Below are 22,982 nucleotides of genomic sequence, written 5' to 3'. Positions count from 1 at the left end.
GCAGCGGAGAGTTCCCCAATTCAAACCCTCTTTGTCTGCTCCCACTAAACGCAAGGAGAGCAGTAAAGCCTTCAAAATGCATGTATGGATGTTCATATCAGCAGGGCAAGTTCAAGACACAGCAGGAGAAAAAAAAGACACTCAGGCAGGAGGAGAGTAAACTGGAAGGCTCAGTGATTTATACACTGCTGATGAGTCACCGAGTGACGAAACATGTTGGGCAGAGTTCAGAAGCGGAAGTGAGACCTACAGGCGCTCTGGAGGCGTGCTGCTCTTTGAGGCCAATGGGTATCCTTGGCAATGGAGACAGAACGGGATAGCAGAGTGCGTGGCGGTTCAGACGTTCCCCAGAGCAGAGAGGGATCTAGCCTCCTGAGTGGAAAACAAACAGGGGAGAGCCCATCTTAAAACTCTGAGCTGATGTTTTTACCTGGAGCATGTGAGTGCATTGGATTTTTATATTTAAATAAATGTTAACGATTTTACACTATATGAGACCTTTTTTATTGAGGAACTTGGATTGCAAGGAATTGAAAGTGTGGCTGAAGAGTGGTGTGGGACAAACTGGATCTAGTCCCAAAGCTACATTAGACCTGGCAGTAGGTCCTCACACACATTGAGTCGCTCACTATGGCATGGTGGAGGCTGAATATCTGAAGAGTCCACTCTAGGACTGTGTGGAGGCCCTGGCCTTGATGGGAGGACATACCTCCCAATTTTATGAGATAAGGAAAAGGGACACTTAAGCAAAGCCCCTGCTACACTCCTAATCATGCCCCTGACACATCCCTAGTCATGCATACCATAAACATTTCATAAGAAAAATATGTTGTTTTATAATTTAAGCCACACTGGTCCGTCCTATCCTGGTTCATTTTTTTCATATTAGCATTTGAAAATAAGAAATATATACATTTAAAGGATGGGAATAAAGTTGAACACATTTTTCAGTAGAAAAATACATATATTTACATACATACATCATTTCTGAAAGAGGGACACATGAGGGAGAAAGAGGGACAGGGTCCCCAAAGAGGGAGTGGCCCTCCAAAAGAGGGACAGGTAGGAGCTATGGGAGGAGTTGAAACCTCATTGGGCATTTGAGTATAAGGACTGAACAATATGTTATTTTAATTGTGGACTGTACATATCACTTGCAACATTGTGCCTTCACATTAGGGGATTGCACATGTATCTTGCGTATTATAGTAGAACTGTGTATTCTACCCTCAGGTGGATAGATTCAAGTAGGTGCTGTGGGCGTCATCCTCTTGCATATTGGCAAAATAAGAGGGGATGAGCCAGCCGTGGGTTGTCATTTGAATACCAACGCGCAGGTGTGTTATTTTGTATCACACTTCTTACTGTATTCATTTAAAGGATACCAGAGCTGAACTCACCTATAGAAATGGTTCTCCTTTCTGCTCCCATTTCCTACCTAAATGCCCCTCTGGCTGCCTGTTCCGAGTTGCCGGAATCGGGCACAATTGCGCAGGCACTGACCGGGCTGCACGTGTCCTACAATGCGAGCCCGTTGCCGGAGGTGCTCTGTGCATGCGTATGATGTCATGCACAAGACGTAGTGATGTCATATGCATGCTCAGAGCGCTCTCGGCCATGGGCTCGCGCTGTAGGATGCGCGCAGCCTGGCCAGCGCCTGCGCAATAGTGCCCAACTCTGGCAATCCGGAACAGGCTGCCGGAAAGGCATTTAGGTAGGAAGCGGGGGCAGAAAGGAGAACGGGAGGAGCGGTAGGCATCAGGTAAGGTCACAGTATATGTCTGCTCCCCCCTGTTTCTTTAGGTGATTTCGTCTCTGGTATCCTTAACTTGAAATGTCTCTCTTGCTACATAAATCTATGGCAACAACCGCTTGCTGCACGCTGGAACTTACACTTAGGACCTCCTCTAAAGGGTCCATAGAGGCTGTGATGCTGCACACAGCCATTGTTATGGTGATTACAGAGCATCAGTATACATTGTTAGTTCTTAAAGGAGCGGACCAGCAGGGGTGCTTCTACAAATCATGAGACCCCCAGCAAAACCAATGGGGGCATGTAGGAGACATTACGAGATGTAACTTTAAATCCCCCATTTCCAGACATATACACTTGGAACATCGAGGGGATGCCAATTATATTAGGTTTGTGGGTTTGGATATGGTCCATCATCATCCAAGGGGAGGGAATCTGGATAGATCCCTCTTACAATTGGAATCTCGGTGGATTTTCAATCTGAGAGCTACTGAGAATAAGGGACTTAATGACAGTATGAACTATCGAGTTTTTTTGCCAACTTAATCTGTTGATAGATGTAGGTTTTTTATGGTTGCTCCGCCTCTGTAGGGACCTCCCCCTTTCCCCCTTTTCTTCCCCCAATACTTTTCCCTCATTTCTTCTCATCACTCCCTTATCTGTGTCCTTTTTCACCCCCTTCCTTCCCTTTCAGCCCCCCCTTTCCTCCATTTTCCTCTTTCCCGTTTGGCCTCTCCCCTCTTTTCCTTTCCATCTTCCGTTTTTTGTACGGTCTCTCTTCACCTCTGCGGCAAATAATAATTTTCCAATGGAATTTTTTACGTCTGGTCTTTCTTTTTTATGGTCCAGATGATGTTCATAATTTTGAGTCATCCATATACTGTATTCTTTATTGTAATATTGATATAAATTTATGGGTATCAACCCTGTGTTCTCGTTCTGAGCCCTTCCTTTCATTTGGGCCTATGTTCTAGAACTCATTTTGTGGGTGTTAGTACACTTATATTAAGAATATTTATACACCACCCTGGTGGTGATATATAGGGTTTGTTTGTTTTGTGTGGTTTTTCTTTTTTGTTATTTGGTTTAGGTTTTGAGTATATATATATGTACTTTTTTAATCCATGTTTCCTTTCCTCCCTCTTCCTCGCCCCACTGACCCCCCAGCAGTGGGCGACTGTCAGGTGGCTGCCTATCGGGGGCCTCTTACTTCCGGGTTCGCCGAAATGGGACGCATTTGCGTCCCAGCGGCGGGCCGGATGGTTTGATTGGTCTTTCTGTCTGGGCGGCGCAGGTTTGTGGGCATCCGCCTTCTGGCGCGTGCTCACGCTTTGCGTTCCGCTTCTGCGGCCTCAGAGCGCGCTGTGCGCTCCAGTGACGTCGCGGCCACGCCTCCCCTCACGCGGTGAGGCGCAACGGGGGGCGTTTCTGTGGCTGGGAGGAGGGAGCTGGTCACATGGGGAGATTTAAGAACGCCATTATGGCGTCCTATCTCCTAGATTCAGCTGCTTTGCCTTTGAAAAGGCCGCCAGGGGCGGCGAAACATGTCAGGTGTTTAGCAGCTTCTGGGCTTCCTTTCCACCATTATCCCTGACCCACTACTGATCCTTCTTATGGCTGACCTTGCAAAGAACACATCCCAACAGGATTGGTAACTATGCCAGGTGCCATGTTTTTGACTGTGTGATCTCTACATGCTGCAACCTATGGCTGAATACATTTATGCTTCCGCTTTCACTGCATGAACTATTGCCTAGAAGCCTCTGCTTTGTCGTGCTTGTGCCTCACTGCGCTTATGCTTTATCATATATGCTGGAACATTGTGTCTAACCAACAGCAAGCTTCAAGTCTTGCATTTGCTACATGTTGCCACATCTCATGACATACATCTATGGCAGGTTGCTTTTGCCATCAAGGAACTGTCCTTTTTGACTCAATCAAAAATCTGTATATGGTCATCTTTGGATAACATCTTTGAGGAATATATTCTTTATCAGCGACCCCTGCGAGTGGGGGGGTCATTGTTCTAAGGCAACAGTGTGTGCGCATGTTCCATGAACTATCCATCCAGTGGAATACGACATCTTTCAGTCCATTTTTTTTGCCAGCGCAGATACATAAATCCTTTGTCTTTTTGGATCTTGGCACCAGTTTTTTGGATTAGTGGGGACTGCAGCCCCATCCATGAAGGGTCAGGGAGTAGTGTGGAATATTAGCCTTACCTTTTGTATTGGTTTTAGTGGGTTTTATGTACTTGTATTGTAAGAGGGATAGTGTTTTCTTATGTATATATCATATTTGCTAGATACATTTTTTCAATAAAGTCTTTTTCTTATCTTTATGCACAAAAGAGCCAATTCTCTCTCTTGTTTACCTTATTACATTATGTTGGCATAGTGAATGAAGAGATTTTTTTTATTATTTAACTTATATGATTATCTTGGCTCCTATTTGATCTCAGCCCCTTACCTCAGAGTTATTGTTTTTGTCAATGGGGGCATGTCATACCCATGTCACACTGAGCAAACTACAGATACTGCCTATACTGTACATATCTTCTTTATCTAACATACACAGATGTCACAATTTATCTGACTCATACAACAGATTAGGGTTAGGGTATACATTTTCTTACATCCATCATCTATCTCTATCTGCCAAAGCACATCTTATCTCCCCTATGCACAAATATTCCACTGAATATGGCCATTTGAGTAGGGTAGGGGAGATATGATATGCTTTGGCAGAGAAAGATAGATGATGGATGTGAGAAAATGTATATATTGGTAGACTATTCTGTTGTATGAGATGAACAGTGACATATGTGTATCAAGTTGATTTATCCAGCCGCGGTAATATTACTCCAGTAACACGACCGGTAATATTACTGCAGGTCGCGCTATCGGCATATCTCGCGGTACTTCCGCTCATAACTACAGGTAATATTGCCATACGCTGTGCGGTAATATTACTGCGTATTGATGAATCAATCCCTGTGTTAAGTAAACAAGATATGTACAGTATAGGCAATATCTGTAGTGTGCACATTGTGACATGGATATGACATGTCCCCTATTGGTGGAACTGGCCCTAAAATATATACTGTAACTTATTCCGAGGCCCCTATGCTCAGCGACATTCTTGGAAGTGGTAAGATATACAATACACTTTATATGCTTGATGCACATCCAGATGATATATATACTGTAGTAGGAATTATGTAACATAGGGGTATAGAATAACATGGGGCAGAATAACATGTGTAAAGTGTTACGCACAATGAGTATACTGCAAGCAATGCATATAATGTATTGCATTCAGCGCTACTCATTATGTGGTAAGACTTGCTTACCACAGTTTAGTGAATATACCCCATAATACCATATACTGTATGTATGTTTATGCATTGTAGACAAATTGAATAAAAAGAGATGTTGACTCAGAGGAAGTGACATTTGGTCATGAAACACGTGCACAGTAAGTGTGGGCAGTGGGCATAGTAAGTGTGGGCAGTGTGCAAAGTAAATGTGGGCAGTGTGCAAAGTAAATGTGGGTAGTGCGCTGCCAGTGGCGTAGCTATGGGCCCCAGTGCAAGTTTTTCATTGGGCCCCCCAAGCACTCCATATGTAACAATTGATACGGTGCAACAAAACCTGCCAATGGCAACTACAGTGTCAGAGGTGCAAGAAGGGGAGGGGAAACAGCTTGTTAATGATTACTACTATTCAAAGCATCTATAGAAGTGATTATTACCAGCATAGGATCAATAAACAGCTTATACTGTGGTTTAAGAAGGGCCCCACGGGGCCCCTCTGGCCCAAGGGCCCCGATGCGGTTGCTACCTCTGCAACCTCTATTGCTACGCCACTGTGCACTGCATAGTAAGTGTGGCAGTGTGCATAGTAAGCGTGGGCAGTGTTCAAACTTCAAAGTAAGTGTGGGCAGTGTGCATAGTAAGTGTGGGAAGTGTGCATAGTAAGTGTGGGCAGTGTGCATAGTAAGTGTGGGCAGCGTGCATAGTAAGTGTGGGCAGCATGCATAGTAAGTGTGGGCAGAGTGCATAGTAAGTGTGAGCAATGTGCATAGTAAGTGTGGGCAGTGTGCATAGTAAGTGTGGGCAGTGTGCTTAGTAAGTGTGGGCAGAGTGCATAGTAAGTGTGGGCAGTGTGCATAGTAAGTGTGGGCAGTGTGCATAGTAAGTGTGGGCAGTGTGCATAGTAAGTGTGGGCAGAGTGCATAGTAAGTGGGGGCAGTGTGCATAGCAAGTGTGGGCAGTGTGCATAGTAAGTGTGGGCAGAGTGCATAGTAAGTGGGGGTAGTGTGCATAGCAAGTGTGGGCAGTGTGCATAGCAAGTGTGGGCAGTGTGCATAGCAAATGTGGGCAGTGTGCATAGTAAGTGTGGGAAACGTACATAGTAACTGTGGGGAGTGTGCATAGTAAGTGTGGGCAGTGTGCATAGTAAGTGTGGGCAGTGTCCATAGTAAGTGTGGGCAGTGTGCTGGGTAAGTGTGGGCAGTGTGCATAGCAAGTGTGGGCAGTGTGCTTAGTACGTACATAGTAAGTGTGGGCAGTGTACATAATAAGTGTGGGGTGTGTGTATAGTAAGTGTGAGCAGTATGCATCGTAAGTGTTAGGAGTGTTCATAGTAAGTGTGGGCAGTGGTGGACAGCATGCATAGTAAGCGTGGGCAGTGAGCATAGGAAGTGTGGGCAGTGTGCATAGTAATTGTATGCAGTGTGCATAGTACGTGTGGGCAGTTTTCATAGTAAGTGTGGGCAGTGTGCATAGCAAGTGTGGGTAGTGTGCATAGTAAGTGTGGGAAACGTACATAGTAACTGTGGGCAGTGTGCATAGTAAGTGTGGGGAGTGTGCATAGTAAATGTGGGGAGTGTGCATAGTAAGTGTGGGCACTATACATAGAAAGTGTTAGGAGTGTTCATAGTAAGTGTGGGCAGTGGTAGGCAGTGTGCATAGTAGGTGTGGGCAGTGTGCATAGTAAGTGTGGGGAGTGTGCATAGTAAATGTGGGGAGTGTGCATAGTAAGTGTGGGCACTATACATAGAAAGTATTAGGAGTGTTCATGGTAAGCAGGGGCGTAGCAATAGGGGGTGCAGAGGTAGCCACCGCATCGGGGCCTTTGGGCCAGAGGGGCCCCGAAGGGCCCTCTGTCAACTACAGTATTAGCTCTTTATTGGTCCTGTGTTCAAAATAATCACTTCTATAGATACTTTGAATAGTGGTAATCACTAACAAACTGCTCCCCATTCCCTTCTTGCACCTCTGACACTGTAGTTGCCATTGGCAGGTTTTGGTGTGCCATATCAATTGTTATGTATAGAGTGCTTGGGGGGCCCCATCGTAAAACTTGCATTGGGGCCCACAGCTCCTTAGCTACGCCACTGATGGTAAGTGTGGGCAGTGGTAGGCAGTGTGCATAGTAAGTGTGGGAAGTGTGAATACTAGTAAGCGTGGGCAGTGTGCTTAGTAAGTGTGGGCAGTGTGCATAGTATGTGTGGGCAGTGTGCATAGAAAGTGTTGAGGATAAAATTGCAGGCCTTCTGTGTATGAAATACAGTTACCTTTATATTAACCTATTATCCCGAGACTGTGCTACAGCCCATTTAAGAGACACTTAAAGAGGAACTTAACTGAATTTTACTTACCGTAAGTGACAGCTGAAGTGAGATGGATATGGAGGCTGCAATATTTATTTCCTTACAGCTAATCTGTCAGATCTGACAAACATGTAAGAAACACCTGATCTGCTGCATGCTTGTTCAGGGCCTATGGCTAAAAGCATTAGAGGCAGAGAATCAGCAGGTTAGCCAGGTAACAGGTACTGCTTAAAAGGAAATAAATATGGCAGCCTCCATATACCTCTCACTTTTGTTATACTTTAAAGCACACCTGAAGTAAAAGGAATATGGAGGCTGACATTATATTTATTTCCTTTTAAACAATACAAATTTCCTGGCTTTTTCTGCTGATCTTCTGCTGTAATACTTTTAGCCATGGACCCTGAACAAGCATGCAGATCAGCTTTTCTGACTGAAATCTAAAAGGATTAGCTACAAAGACACTACTGCAGCCAAAGAGATCATCAGCAGGACTGCCAGGCAACTCGTATTGTTTAAAAGGTAACTTGGGGCCCCCCTGCCCTCTCCCAGTGAGGTTAGCACCCGGGGACCCCGAGCCGGATACCATCCCAATGACGCCCCTTTCCCCCAGAATGTCCTTATATTGCTGTGTAAATGTATAGTAATGACATTAACTTAAAATTATCTGATAACTAACTGATATCGTTTTTTTTATCTTCCAGCAATGCTGCTACGTAAAAAACTAAGAAATTTAGGCTCTTATTCAATTCCCCTTTTCTCCAAAAGAAATAAGTTTTTATCTTCTGCTTAGAATAACTTTTGTCAGCACCATGCAATTGAAAAAGTAGCAAATAGATGAAAAATACTGTCAAACTTATTTTCTTGCTTGCTAGTGGCTTAAAGTGAACTCAAGGTGAAAATAAACTGATAAGATAAATAGTTATATTTATCCTCCTTTTCCTAAAAATGAATTTTTTTAAGTATCCCAGGTTTTTTTTTTTTTTTATATTTAAACATTTACAAAATAGGTGGAATGTTTTACTGTCTTCAATCCGTGGCAGCCTATTTAGTGTCCTAGAGTTAGAAAAGGTCAATAGTTCACGTATTTTATCTCTACCTGCCCTCAGAAGTTGTATTCTGCCAAGAACACTTTTATGGCTGTAATCTGCTTATCAGTGATGCCTACTCTATTACCTACAAGACAGGAGCTTCCATGCCTAGCAATTAACCCTTTCAGGCAGAAAAATAAAACAAGTAAAAACAGCCTGGTTAATAATATGTTTTTTTACTGTACATACATCGTGTCACATGTTGCCTTGGGTATACTTTAAAGAGACTCTGTAACCTCAAAAACATCCCCTGGGGGGTACTCACCTCGGGTGGGGGAAGCCTCCGGATCCTAATGAGGCTTCCCACGCCGTCCTCTGTCCCACGGGGGTCTCGCTGCAGCCCTCCGAACAGCCGGCGACAGGCCCGACTGTAAAATCAATATTTACCTTTGCTGGCTCCAGCGGGGGCGCTGTGGCGGCTTTCCGTTCCGAACTACATGGAAATACCCGATCTCAGTCGGGTCCGCTCTACTGCGCAGGCGCCGGAAACTTGCGCCTGCGCAGTAGAGCAGACCTGACGGCGATCGGGTATTTCCGTGTAGTTCGGAGCCGACAGCCGTCAGAGCGCCTGCGCAGGAGCCGGGAAGGTAAATAATGACGTCATCTTGTACGGAGGGCTGCAACGAGACCCCCGTGGGACAGAGGACGGCGTGGGAAGCCTCATTAGGATCCGGAGGCTTCCCCCACCCGAGGTGAGTACCCCCCAGGGGATCTTTTGATGTTACAGATCCTCTTTAAATGGCAGTTTATTGATAGGATGTTAAAATATCATCTAGGAGAAAACTTAGGAGAAAAAGGGAATTGAGTATGGACCTTTAATTTAACAATAGGACGCACGATGATTGCAAGCTCTGTTGCAGGGGCGTAACTAGACTTCACTGGGCCCCCCTGCGAAACTTTGGATGGGGCCCTCCACCCCCCTCGCTTTCTGCACAGGAAAACTGAGGACCAATGTGTTTTCCCCATGCATGCGCGCGGATTGATTACCGCTCGGGCGAGGGTCGAGCGGCTTGATCGGGCCAGCTGAATATTATCAGCTGGCCGGATCAGCTGGTCGATACACGGTACAGAAACGTACCGTGTATCCCCAGCATAAGACATCCATCTCCACTCCATTGAGTTGTAAAAGTATTCAGAGGCCATAAAGTCATTAGCTTGTGTGATAAGAATCTAGGAATCCTTTTGCTGAAAAGCCCAGGGAGCAGAGACAGTGTACAAATTCCAAAGTGTGTGTGATTCCTTATCTGTCTGCTGGCCACATGCAGTCAATATAACAATGGTGTGAGAGCAGAATACGTTTTTTTTCTCCATGCCCTTAGCTGTCAGTCTCTCAAACTTTTCCCCCCACGGGGCCCCCTATGGCTTCTGGGCCCCCCTGCGGAGGCATCCCTTGCAGGGTCTATTGTTACGCCCCTGCTCTGTTGCCAAGAATGCCATATATTTTAGTACTATGCTACTATAGTCTGTTGTATCACATAATAGCTTCCATAACTTAATGTATTCGTTCTCTGCTTCCAATGTCAAACTGAGCTGTATAGTTGTTACATTACATATTTACCCTACAGCATCCAAACTTGCTCTCTATATGAAGTTATTATTTTTGTGGGTGTTTTGTAGGTCACCTTCAGTTACTCCAATTTCTTCCAGACAATGCAAAAAGCATGGAGCTAAGGAAACTGGACCCTGCATTGTGACTTATTGTATTGTGGGTGCCTGCATGACCATGGCAGCAACATTAGACTGTAAGCTCCACTGGAGCAGGGACTGATCTGAATACTTCATTAGTTCAGCGAGAATTATACAGGTTCATTAAAAAAAGATAACTGGCAATCAAAAGAATTCCAAATTCACAACAATCACAAAAATATAAATGCATTATGTGAAAATTCTAAATAAGTAATACTAAAATATTAATTATGAATTATTATTAACAAAAACTGAAAATACCTATAAATGCTGTAAGCTTGTAAATCCCTTTGACTAGTAAAAATGAGTAGATGCAGATCCTCATACACACCTTGTTTAACAGACATTCATCTGCAGATCAGATCCACCAGGATGGATCTTCAGATCTGCAGATGAATGTCAGTTAAACAAGGTGTGTATGAGGATCTGCAGATCTCATAGACTATGAATGCATTTTGCAGATACTGATCTTTTGTGTCTGTACAGCATCTGTGTGTGCAGCATCTTGCAAAGATTTTTATCTGATGGGGAGTTCAGCTCCATAGAATAGACTGTGTAGGTATGGCTGTCATACTACATGGAATGGGGTAAAATTGGTCTGTGATCTTTCATTTTCCAAAGACTATGGTCTGATGTGTGTATGCACCTTTAGGCCTCGTTTCCACTATCGCGAATCCGCATGCGTCTTGCGTATGCGGATTCCCATAGACAATATAAGTGAATGGGCCTGTTTCCACTTATGCGTCTGCGGGAGCGTTTTATTGTGCGGAGAAAATCTGCACGGAACACCCTGCAGAATTCGCCTGCGTGTGGAATGTAGGCGAATCGCACACAATGTATTTAATAGGGAAATTGCATGCGTTTTCCCCATGCGTTTTTTGCCACGAATTCGCATGAGAATTCGCATAGGTACCAGTGTAAATTCACACAGGCAGTGACATGGTTAAAATCGCATATACCCTTACCTATTCACGGCAAAAAACGCATGCCGAATTGCATCCACATGCGATTTCATCAGCGGTGGAATCCAAGCGATTCTGCACCGCAATAGTGGAAACGAGCCCTCAGCCACAGCCCCTGAACAAGCATGCAGATCAGGTGCTCTGACTGAAGTCAGACTGATTACCTGCATGCTTGTTCCGGTGTGTGATTCAGCCACTATTGCGGCTAAAGAGATCATCAGGACTACCCGGAAGCTGGTATTGTTTAAAAAGAAACATCCATATCCCTCTCAGTTAAGGTTCCCTTTAAGCCTGTTGTTAAACTTTTTATTTCAGCGGTTGATTTTATCCTATGTTTTCAATACATGTTTTATATAAAGTTTTTGTTTTTAAATTATTGATGGTATATTATAACAATGTTTTAGGATAGTTATTCTTTTAAACTAAGTTTATGAATGGCTGTCATCTTTCCCATCTATCTGAAATATATCTAATAAGTCATATATTTTTATTATACGTCATATATTTTTATTGCTGTGTTTATTTGATGCATATTTGTAATTATTTTTGTATTGAGATCATTAGCTTGATAATATTAAAATATTTAAGCTGGCCATACACTGGCCCGATTTGCGCCCGTTTCGACAGCAGATTCGATCATTGGGATCGAATCTGCTGCCAATCGTTCACGCTACACGACGAATTTCGATCCATTTCGTCCGATCCCGTCGATCGTGCCGTGCGGAAAATAACCGTCGATCGCCCGCGGGTAAAGAGCGCATCGCTAGCGGCGTTCGAGTGCCCCACGACCGACGCAATAGAGCCCGCATACATTACCTGCTCCGCCGGCGCGACTCCAGTCTCCCGGTCACCGCTGCTCTGTCTGCGCTCTGGTCTCCAGGTCCGGCATGCCTCACTTCTTCTAGCCCGGCAGGAAGTTTAAGACCAGAGCGCAGACAGAGCAGCGGTGACCGGGAGACTGCAGTCGCGCCGGCGGAGCAGGTAATGTATGCGGGCGGGCGGGGGCAGCAGCAGCAGTACCACCACAACAGATTGTGAACGGTTTCAGGCTGAAATCGGTTCACAATCTGTTTGCTGTAAAGGCAGCCATACGATCCCTCTCTGATCAGATTCGATCAGAGAGGGATCTATCTGTTGGTCGAATCTGATGGCAAATCGACCAGTGTATGGCCACCTTAAGGCTTTTACACACCATGCAATTTTCCAGTTACATCAAAAATCATCAATTGATTGATAATTTTCAGCATGTCCGATTGATAAAGGGATTAGTTCTTTGCAGTACTGATCTTAAAATCGGTCACTTTCTTGATTGGAAGTATGCTTAAAATTATTGATTGATTCATCGACCTGAAGGGAAAATTGCATGGTGTGTATAAGCCTTTACATATGATGGACTGGTAGTCATATGTCATTTGTCCCTCGTAGTCTAGTGGAAAGCCAATTAACGTCTCTGTATGTTTTTGAGATGTGTAAGGAAACCGCAGTGCCCAGAGGAAACCCACAGACACGGGGAGAACATTCAAACTCCATGCAGATAGTGACCTGGTTGGTATGTAAACCAGGGACCAGGCGCTGCAAGGCAGGCGAGAGTACTAAACCACCATGCCTAACACTAAATCCCCCACAGTAAACCAAGCATCATGCAGCAATATAACGTGTGTATGTGGTAACAGGGTGACTACTTTTTGTTTTTAAGTGTCTAATAATCAAAAAAACAGCATGGTTAGTACCTTAATAACGATATAGAAGATGTTGTGTTTTTTTTATAATCAAAATCCTCCAACAATTGGATTTTTCTTGATGCTGTTCTTAAAACATGATGCTTTTATGGAATAATAATAATTATTATTATTAATATAATTTTTTAGTATTTATGCAGCACCAACATCTTCCACAGTGCCGTATTGAGTATATTGTCTTGTAACTAACTGTTCCTCAGAGGGGCTCACAGTATAATCCCTGCCATAGTCATATGTCTATGTATGTATTGTGTAGTTTATGTATCATATTCTAGGATCAATTTAGGAGGAAGCCAATTAACCTATCTGTATGTTTTGGGATGTGGGAGGAAACTGGAGTGCATGGAGGAAACCCACACAGACATGGGGAGAACATACTCTGTGCAGATAGTCCCCTGGCATTAGTCGTTTGCAGGGCCGGATTTCTGGCAAGGCCACATAGGCACATAGGTGCCTAGGGCACCTGAAATTTAGGGGCAGCTCAGTGAGGGACAGTAAAGTTGTTCTATGCAGCCATCCCTATCTACAAGGACAGCTTTAACCTTTGAACTCTCTTTCCTGTACTTGTGTCGTCCCTGCAAGACCTGTAAGCTCTATCCTGCAGGTTCACCTCTGCCTAACTCTCATGGTGACACAATAAGTCCATCATTAACAAGATGGCAAACATAACATAAAAGTTCAAAACATAATTTATAATCTATACGTATATTACTAAAATAGCTATTGTCTGTGACAGCAATGATGGAAAGTAAGGAGAATTATCTTGGGGCACACAGAGATAACAATTATACAGATGGTATAGTTGGCCTTGGCCGGTAAAAAGTACAAATCCGCCCCTGGTCGTTTGCAGGCATAAACATTAAATACAGAATCACACAGTCACAGTATTCAGAGCATACACATATTAGTCAATGAATTCTACCTGGTGCCACAAATACAGGGCACTCCCAAGTTTGGATATTTCTCTCTGGGAATATCCATCCCTATAAAAGTCCTTCTTCTTCTGAGCCGAAAATGATCATTTTTCTCCTTATTTGTTAATGCTGACGTTTTAAGCAATTTATTAAAAAAGCAGCGTTTTAATTGAAAAAAAAAGAACCATTTATATACTGTTCTGCCATAATTTAGTATACAGAGCTTCTTGGCCAGCTGTTACTACACTGAGCATGATGAGGTGAATACACCTGCTCAGTGCTGTGTAGTAAAATTGTTGGCTTTGGTAGCTCTGCTAGTTGTCCCTCAGCTTAGAGGAAGAAGAAGGCAAAGATGATCTTACCTTGTGATCTCCTCCTGCAGTGTGTGTTCCTTACCAGGAGAGACTCTGTGTCTTGTGTCAGCCCAGATGAGAGGGACCATGCAATGCCCATCGCATTGAAAAGCTTCCAGGTTTTGCCCTGTGGTCAGTGTCTGCGTCATGGGAAGACAGGGCTAATAAGGCACTGTGCAGGCTGCTTTCTGTCAACTTTTATCACATCCATCTCAGTGCAGCTGAGAATGAGGAGAGAGGTAGACAAGGGGGGGGTGAGTCACTGTGTTTGCTCTCCTCTGTGCTTTCCTGGGGCAGATGACAAGCTCATCTCTCCTTCAATGCCTGAGGGAAAAGGGACAGCAAATGTCTGTATGGAAAAGTGCGGATGTGGGAGAGGAGTCTGCTACATATCAGGACAGGACATCAAATGTACTCCTATTCTGAGCACATTATTACAACACAGGCAGAGGGTATGTGAATGAGTGTTCTCTTAGGCTTGGTTCCCATTTACAGCGCAGGGCCCATTCGGATCAGAGCAGAGCGGACCAATGCAGAGTCCGCTCCATTATCACAACGCGTTTGCATCCACCATAGGTAGCTATGGGCAACGCAACTGTACGTCTGGTAAAATGTAGTGGGTTGAGACTCTGCATTTCTATTTTTTTCGAAGTAGATCCAATTTTTAATATTAGGATCCACTTCCTGCGCTGAGCAAAGCTTGCAAAACTTACTTATTGGTTATGTTTTTGCAGCAAGTGGTAACCGAGCCTAAGAAACAAGAGCAGTAGTGTGTGCAAACACTAGTAGCATGATTATGTTAGTCCTTGGAGCATTCATTTAATATGTACTTAAAGGACCTCTAGTCTGTTGCGAAAATCTTAAAGTTTAAAACACATATTAATATTTACAAATAAGAAGTATGTTTCTTCTGGAGTTAAATGAGTCATAAACTTCTTTTCTCCTATGTTGCTGTCACTTACAGCAAGTAGTAGAAATCTGACATTACCGACACATTTTGGACTAGCCCATCTTCCCATAGGGGGTTCTTAGGGTTTTCTTTATTTATTGCTGAGAATCCCCTATGAAAAGATGGATTAATCCAAAATGTGTCGGTAATGTCAGATTTCTATTACCTACTGTAAGTGACAGCAACATAGGAGAAAAGTCAGGTATGGCTCATTTTACTCTGGAAGTAATGTACTTCTTATTTTTATGTGTTTTACATTTTAAACATTTTGCGACAGTTCCTCTTTAAGCAAAATTCACAAAGTGTCTGTTATTAAAAATTACCTAAGGTAAAAATGACAGCCAGTCATGAGAGGCTTTGTATTTATGATGACAAAAGGAGGGGTGTTGCGGGCAGAGACAGATTTCTGGATAGGCCACGAAAGCATGGGCCATGGGCGGCTGCGGCACAAGGGGGCACCTGGACATGAAAGACTGGTTGCTACGTATGAAAGAGGAGGCTGAAAATGGGGAGCCACACATGAAAAAGGGAAACTGATGCTCAAGGGAGCTGTTCATGAAAGAAAGGGGGTGCTGTACATAGATTATACACATAGAAGAGGGGGCTACACATGGAATGGGAGAGGCGCTGCTGCACAAGAAAGGGGAGCCACAGCATACTTGACTTAGGGACAAAAAAAGTATAAATCTGGTTGCAGAGTTAAATACTTACCTGATCCGGCATCTTCAAGCCACAGGTGATGCTCCGAAGACTGCTGAATCCCTTTGGGATCCTCTGCCTGTGTTGTCGTGGCCCTCCCACAGCTTGCCAGCCACCAAATAGGCAGCGGCTGCCGAGCTCAGGGACGGGCCAAGGCAATGCAGATGGGCATGGCCATAGCCCTGGCGGGCATTTTGAAAAAAATCGGCAGCTATTCCGCCCACACACATACACACACACACACACACACACACACACACACACACACACACACACACACACACACACACACACACAACACGCACATACACACACACTGCAATACATTAACTGGAGGATGGGCAGCAGCATGACAGGAAACACAGACAGTCCTTGTCTCAATCCCTAATAAACAAGGGTGAATGTCCTTATTACATCTATAAGGAAATGCTCGCCATATGGCACTAGGAAGTGAAGTATATTAGAGGCTAAAGTAAACAGACAGTGTTATAGTGTTAAATATGAACAGACACACAACAGGTGAATATTCCTGATATATTTATGTGGTTAACCTACTAAGTCCACACTGTATGCAGAAGCAGAGATCACAATGCAGTAATATCTCCAGTAAACAGTAATAAACTGGAGCAGGAAATTGGAATCCTCCAGTGTCAGATGAAGCAGCTGACAAAGTGATAAGCCGCTGGTGTCACAGTATGAAATTCCGGTGACTGTATTCATGCTGTACACACGCTTACGTCCACATTAGCACTGTCATTGTTATAATCTAATGGGGGAATACACTCATTGTGTTTACTGAGCGGGTACAAACGTCCTTCCTTGGCCGCCAATCAGAAATTGAGCTTTTATTAATCCACAGCTCCTCATTCACCATGTGATCTTATCAGCATTGCTAGGAAATTGCTTTGATGTTTTCTTCAGCAGGGGGTGGGGAGATACGTCACTGTTCTTCAAAGAGTTTAGAGAAGTCACACATGTTATCTTCACACCTGCCATTGGATAAATAAGGGCAGCTAGTAGGGGAGGATATGGTAGCTCTTATAGCTATTAGAAACCAGGAGAAACTGCAGGGAAAAAATGGTGCTTGGTTCCCTTTAAATGTATGGCTGTCTATTTTTTTTCCTAGCCAGGAATGTCTATGGCAGCAGTAGTAAGCTTTCAGCTAATCAGCCTTCTTCAGACTCTGTTCCTGTATACTGACAAGATGTTAGAGCACACAGCTATACAGTATGTACATTCAACATCAGAGAGGGATACATAAGATTGTTTTGCAAATATAAATAAATGTCATTCAGATGTCAGAACATTAAAAGCAGAACTGTAGATTTTAAATAAACACAGTGTTTCACTTAACTGGGGCTTCCCCAAGCCCCCAGCAGCTGTCCTGACCCGCGCCGCTCCTCAACAAGTCTCCGTTCACCCGACGCCGCTCGGTCCCGTACCTTGACTTGTAAGTCGATGCCAGCGCGGCTCTGGCCAAGCGTATCCTTCCTTCGTGTTCCCCTCTGCAATAGCGGGGAACGCGAAGTAAGGATACGCGTGGCCAGAGCCGCGCAGGAGCAGTGGCCCGGTGGTGAAACCGAAAGTAGATGGCGGCGGGGGAACGGAGGCTCGTTGAGGAGCGGCGCGGGACAAGATGGCTGCTGGGGGCTTACAGAAGCCCCAGGTAAGTGAAACAATGTGTTTAATAGGAATCTACAGTTCCGCTTTAAAGAGGGTCTTGACAGAATGTTTGCAACTTTCCTGTTTTCTGTTTTGGATGGGCTCCATTGCTTCCCTGTCCCTGTTTGTGGCTCTGACTACCGTGAGTCGCAGAGGACACAGAAGCAGCACATGCTCTGCCCACTTATGCTCCCTCTAATTCAGCACTCCCGCCTAGAGGTGCACAGCAGCCGAGGCCTGGACAGTGTTATGCAGGGCCGGATTTACCATAAGGCACTGTAGACATGTGCCTACAGACGGCCTGATAATGGGGAGGCGGCTCACTCCCCTCCCCGGGTGCCTCCCTCCCTCCTTCCCTATGCAGAGTCCAGATGAGAGTGCAAATGAGAGGTTACTCACCTACCTAATACTTGGAGGCACCTCTAGCTACTTAGTATTAGGTAGCCAGGTGTACCCTCAATATTAAGGTGCACCTGTGACCTGTAGCTACCTATGATAGGAAGGGAAGTAAGGGAGAAGTGACAGCAGGGCCAGCCAGCACACTTTGGGTTTCTAGGTTCATGAAGGGCAAAGTCTAAGGTGCCAGGATATCTGTGCCTATAGGCTCCTGAGAGGTAAATCCGGGCCTGATGTTATGGGTATGCATACGTGACAATTACTGCTTATACACAAACGTCATTTCTCAAGTATGCATGCCCAGAACCAGGCCCGGATTTACATCACAGGAGCCTATAGGCACAGATGTCCTAGCCCCCTAAACTTTGCACTTAATGAATCTACAAACCCCCGCCGAACCTCACCATAAGTGTTCTGTCTGGCCCAGCTGTCACTTCTCCCTTACTTGCCCATCATAGGCAGCTACAGGTGTCCCTTAGCATTAGGTAGCCAGAGGTACCCTCAGTAATAAGTAGCTAGTAGTGCCTCCGACTGAACGGAGATCTTGTTAGTGGAATGTAGAGAGCTGGGTGAGTAATCTCTCTCTTGCGCTCTGCTTGAGACTCTGCATAGAGAAGGAGGGAGGCACTAGGGAAGGGGAGTGAGCCGCCTTTCCATCATCAGGCGTCTGTAGACACGTGCCTACAGGGCCTTCTGGTAAATCCAGCACTGCCCAGAATGCTATCGGGCAGGAGCGCAAAATTACAGGAAGCGCGAGTGGACAGAGCATACACAGCTACTTTGTTGAATGGAGAGCAGAGCAGCACAATGGAGAGGAGCTACTCTAAACCAGTGATCGCTAGTCAGGGTCTTGGGCAGAATGGTGTGTGTGTGTGTGTGTGTGTGTGTGTGTGTGTGCGTGCGTGCGTGTGTGTGTGTGTGTGTGTGTGTGGGGGGGGGGGGTGCAGTTGATGACAGCAAGTCTTGGGCACTGGAAAATAGAAATCTGCACAGCCTGAGATAGTAGTATAATCTGTCAATATATATATAAATATAACCTGTAAATAGTATAATCAACACAGTACAGCACATCAGATCTAGCAAGGCAAAATGCAATAATAGGGTGTTAATAGGGTTATTGGGTTAGCTGATATAGTTCAGCAAATAGTTAAACTCATAGTGATCTAGTTACAATTTGACAAGGATGTAATATTGTAAATCTTCCAAGAATTCCAGCACACCAACACTTCAGCACACGTAAAACACCATACAAATGCATGTGGAAAGCTACCAGTAGAAAGGGGACAACAGTAAGGGCTCTGACACTGTACAGACGCATCACTAGCCTGCAGGCTAGCAACAGGTTCTGTTGCTATGCCGGGGGGGAGGGGGCAGAGGGATGAGGGAGAGGCGCGTGAGTGAGAGAACAATGCACTTAGCGGGTGCTGAGAAGACCTGTCTCTACCCCGGGTGCCATGTAACTATTAATGGATGAATGTGTTCCCTCCCATTACTTTACAGTCCCACCTATATAATTGTAAAATGCATCAGACAGCACCAAATTGCATTCATGAAAAATGACAAAGATGAAAGATGCCCATAACTATACAATGATGAGGCCACAATGACGAAATGTTAGGTGTAAACATTTCAAAACAAAATAAATTAAATTACATACACTGTTTCGGACTGGTTGGTCCTCATCAGTGCATGGTAAGGATTTATATGGCTCTGTGAGGTAGGAGTTGAAACACCCAGTTACAGATTGCCCAGCAAGCTCAGAAAGAGTGAACGATTTAAAGGAGGCCAAGGTGAGAGGGCTATGGAGGCTGCCATATTTATTTCCTTTTAAACAATACCAGTTTCCTGGCAGTCCCGCTGATCATTATGGCACCAGTAGTGTCTGACTCAGTGCAGTAGTGTCTGACTCACTGGATTAGCATGCAGCTAAAAATCCAGTCAGATTTTTGTCAGAAACATCTGATCATGTTTCTTTGGGGTCTGTGGATAAAAGTATTAGAGGCAATGGATCAGCAGGACAGCCAGGCAATGTGCATTGTTTAAAAGGGAATAAATATGGCAGCCTCCATATCCGTCTTACTTTGGGTTTGGGTGACTCAATAGTGAGAGGGATTTGGAGACTGACATATTTATTTTTCTTTCTAAGTTTCCTTTATCTTCACATAACCCTCAATTCATTTATTGTAATTCTGAATTAAAGGTTAGTGACAAGTGACTGTTTTGACTGTTTTAATCGCAATTATGATTTTTTTTTGGGTAATCTTGATTTTGCTTAGTTTTGCATAATTTTCTGGCAAGAATTGAAAATAAGTAGCACGGGCTCCCGCTCTAGGCAACTTCTTGCTCCTCCAGCAAGGTGGAAGACTCTCCTCTGAACATCCTGTACCCCAGAGCACACTTTCCACAGTTGCAAAATAAAGCATTTTGAACTAAATGTAAATTTACAACATTCTAACCTGACTTGCAAACTGAAATTCAAATTTTGCTTGCTACTCCAGTAACTAAATTGTCTGTGTTGTAACTGGTGATGGGTAAAACAGCTTCCAGATGCTCTTCTACTTCGCTGTTTGCAGTCTACAAATACTGATGAAATGGCAGCACCACCTGCTGGTAATTCTGGAAGTTACACAATTGCTTGAAGCTTATGATGAGCCCTAGTACCATACAAAAATAGAGTGTAAGTGAACTTACGTCAGTCCCAGTATTTGGCCCACATACTTTATAAAACTAAAGTATAAGTTGACTCATAAAACAATTATAGAATAGACCCATTTTCTTCCAGACGAGTACAGCCATGTCCCAAACCTTAAAGAGAACCAGAGAGGATCTAAACAAAAGCTATTATACATACCTGGGGCTTCCTCCAGCCCCATACGCACTGATCGATCCCATGCCGCCATCCAGCCCTGCCCGCAACTACGAGTACCGGGACCCCGCTATGCCGCCAGTCGGAGCCAGTCTAAGCGTAGCAGAGGTGTACTCTTTGCGTATCTCTGCAGCAGTGTATGGAGAGATACGTAGAAGCAGGGCCGGGCCGAGGCATAGGCTGGAGAGGCTCCAGCCTCAGGGCGCAGTGTAGAAGGGGGCGCACAATTCATTCAGCTGTCATTCCTAATTGTGTTTGAAGCAGAAAGAAATAAGAAAAGGGGATACATGGCAGTGACTGCAGGCCAGAGAACTAGATATTAAGGTGTTGGGAGGTTGTGGGCCCTGTGGCCCTCTTAGTCTAATAACAATCAGTGTGTGACGGCTGGGGTGGGAGGGATGGAGGGGCGCACTTTGGTGTCTCAGCCTTGGGTGCTGAAGGACCTTGTCCCGGCTCTGCGTAGAAGGCGCACTTCTCCTGCGTAGCCCGGCTCCGATGACGTCAGCGACGGGAGCCGGTTCTCATAGATGCGGGCAGCGGTGGATGGCGGCGTGGGATCGATCAGCGCGTATGGGGCTGGAGGAAGCCCCAGGTATGTATAATAGCTTTTGTTTAGATCATCTCTGGTTCCCTTTAAAGTGTACCAGATCTATAGAAAAGAGTTATACATACCTGGGGTTTCCTCCAGCCCTTTCTGCATCGATCGCTCCCACGACATCTTCCTCGGCCTTCTCACATCCCTGGTAGAAGCCTCGTAAATTTGCCCAGTCGGGGTCAGTTGGCGCATGCGCAGTGCGACTGCGCGTGCCCCCGTCTTGCTCCCACGGCTGGAAGCATTCTGCGCCTGCGCAGTCATACTGATCAGGAGCAGAGCGCTCCCAGCCCCGGGAGTGAGGCATGTGCAAACTTACGAGGCTTCTACTGGAACCGGGAGAAGGCGGAGGAAGACATTGTGGGAGCGATCGATGCGGAGGGGGCTGTAGGTATGTATAAATCTTTTCTATAGATTCATGTCTGGTTTACTTTAAAGAGAATCTGTAAGAAAAAAGTGCCCCTGGGGGGTGCTTAACTCAGGAGGGGGAAGCCTCTGGATCCTAATGAGGCTTCCCTGTCATCCTTCGTCCCTCTGTTCCAGCGCTGTCAGCCACCGAAAATCCGCCAACAAGCTTGTTAGCGGTGCTGGGCTCCAGGATCATAATACTCTTATGTGAGCCTCGTGCAGGTGCAGTAGCAGCTTTCCTTCAGGCTCAGGCGGAAATAGCCGAGCCCGATCGGATCCGCTCTAATGCGCAGGTGTGAGGTGTCTGCGCCTGCGCAGTAAAGCAGATCTGATCAGGCTCGGCTATTTCTGCCTGAGCCTGAAGGAAAGCCGCTACTGAGCCTGTGCATCTCTCCGCAGGGCCAGCACTACCATAGAGACAAAAAGGGGAAATTGCTCCAGGGTCCCAGGGCCGGTAGTGGCCCCCAAGGTGTCTCCCTCATCTTAACTGTTGCTTCCTGGGGTCTTTGCAGCGTCTTTGGCAGAGTAGTGTCTCACCTGTGCTGGTGGGTAGGTGAGAAACTACACTGCCAAAGACTCTGCAGGGCCCCAGAGAGCACAGTTCAGTTGGGAGGTGATTGGGAGGAAGGGTCAGCAGCCGGCTCAGGGGCCCTGGAGGAAATTTTGGCTGCAACAAATAGCCTCTAATGACACTTTTTGGTCATGGGGGGGGGGGGGGGTCTGTTGGAGAGCCCCAGGGCTAATTTTGCCCTAGGGCCCCACTGTTGCTAGAACTGACCCTGTCTGTCAGCACATTATGACTATAATTATTACTGAATTGCATAGCGCCATCATCTTCTGTGCCACTATTCTTGGTTTTCTTTTTATTTTTGTGGAACTAGAATCTAGTAGGGGAATTAAGGGATTCAGCAAATCAGAGGAGGAATCACGAGCTTCCTTTTTATGTCTGCCCGGGAGCACAAAACTCTTCTCATAATTTATAAAGTCTTCAAAAACAGAAAAGTAATGGAGCAGCACAATCCTGGATTGATATTAGATTACAAAAGGCACCATTCTACAGATTCCAAAAATCATATAACAAGCAGATGAATGCAGCCTGATGCTGGCAGGAGATAAGGAAATGCAAAGTGTTTCACATCCCATTTAGTACTTTCTCAAGACCACTGACCTGCCTGGCCCACCTGAGGTCCACAATGTCCTTCTCACATACATAAATAATACGTATTGCATGGTCTCTAAACCTGCATGGGAATAAAGGGTAAGGCCTGGTTCACACTGGCATGGATGAAAAACGGA

The 22,982-nt window shown here is 45.2% G+C and overlaps 1 protein-coding gene across 2 annotated transcripts in view; it reads right to left on the bottom strand.

The window, feature by feature from the left end:
• LOC137561076 (chromaffin granule amine transporter-like) overlaps positions 1–14,280 on the bottom strand; it is a 71,507-nt gene extending 57,227 nt beyond the window's left edge. For both annotated transcript variants that reach the window (XM_068272315.1, XM_068272314.1), the window contains exon 1: positions 14,124–14,280. The gene's annotated coding sequence lies outside the window, so the exon portion shown is untranslated. The remainder of the gene's footprint in view (positions 1–14,123) is intronic.
• Between the last annotated feature and the right edge of the window lie 8,702 nt (positions 14,281–22,982).

Source organism: Hyperolius riggenbachi, chromosome 3 (genome assembly GCF_040937935.1).
Source record: "Hyperolius riggenbachi isolate aHypRig1 chromosome 3, aHypRig1.pri, whole genome shotgun sequence".
In the NCBI taxonomy this organism is placed as follows: domain Eukaryota; kingdom Metazoa; phylum Chordata; class Amphibia; order Anura; family Hyperoliidae; genus Hyperolius; species Hyperolius riggenbachi.
Note: the sequence above shows the minus strand (reverse complement) of the source record. Positions and strands in the feature narration are given on the sequence as shown.